This window comes from Oratosquilla oratoria, chromosome 10, assembly GCF_046742065.1.
Source record: "Oratosquilla oratoria isolate Oo_2021 chromosome 10, ASM4674206v1, whole genome shotgun sequence".
In the NCBI taxonomy this organism is placed as follows: Eukaryota; Metazoa; Arthropoda; class Malacostraca; order Stomatopoda; family Squillidae; genus Oratosquilla; species Oratosquilla oratoria.
In genome coordinates, this window is record NC_134786.1 from 23,957,217 (window position 1) to 23,958,131 (window position 915).

Here is a 915-nt window from a genome sequence, read left to right on the forward strand (position 1 = left end):
TCTTGGTAGCTTTGGGGAAACCATTGCTCTTTCGCTCGACATCAAGATATCTTCCTTCTCTCCTTTTCATGTTTGATTTCCTCGCAGAGACCTATGACTGCCGTTGAAGATGACCGCTGCTCATCTCTAATGCCCGCATCTATACCCCAGGAATTTAATTGTTCTATCTTGATTTTTTTCCTGTTTATGATCGAATTATTTACCCGTACAGTATGTCTAACCTAATATCTCATTCCCTGAACTCAAAACTACTCCAAGGATAGTTGTACAACAGTCAACTCTAGACCTGTTAAATATATTGATTGGGGAGGAGAAAACTTGATTGTCTTTCAGTGTCTCCAAGCAAGGGGGGGGGGGGGTTGGATGGCATATGCCCAGGGGCGGCACTTCCGAAAATCCCGAGACAACGCGTCGGCAATTCGCTCTCAGTTTTAGAGAAATTTCTTCAGAGATATTTGAAGCTATTTGAGTGCATTTGAGAGAGAATCTAGGGATATCTGATGAAAAAGTATTGAAATGTTTGGTGATTTTGTTTAAAATCTGGTGAAAATTGGTACTTCTATTGGGCTGGTCGTCGCCATGGTCTTGAAGAAGAGGATTCAATGGATTTCTCTAACGAGTCTGACAGTGAAAACAAAGAAGACAATGATCAGGAGGTGAAGCAAAAAATTAACTTTGAAGGAGCAGCTTATATTCGGAGGGGCGACACTTTGAAGTAGCAGATTATATTCAGAGGGGGCGAAACACACACACACACACACACACACACACACACACACACACACACACACACACACACACACACACACACACACACACACACACACACACACACACACACACACACACAAACACACACACACACACACACACACAAACACACACACACACACACACACACACACACACACACAC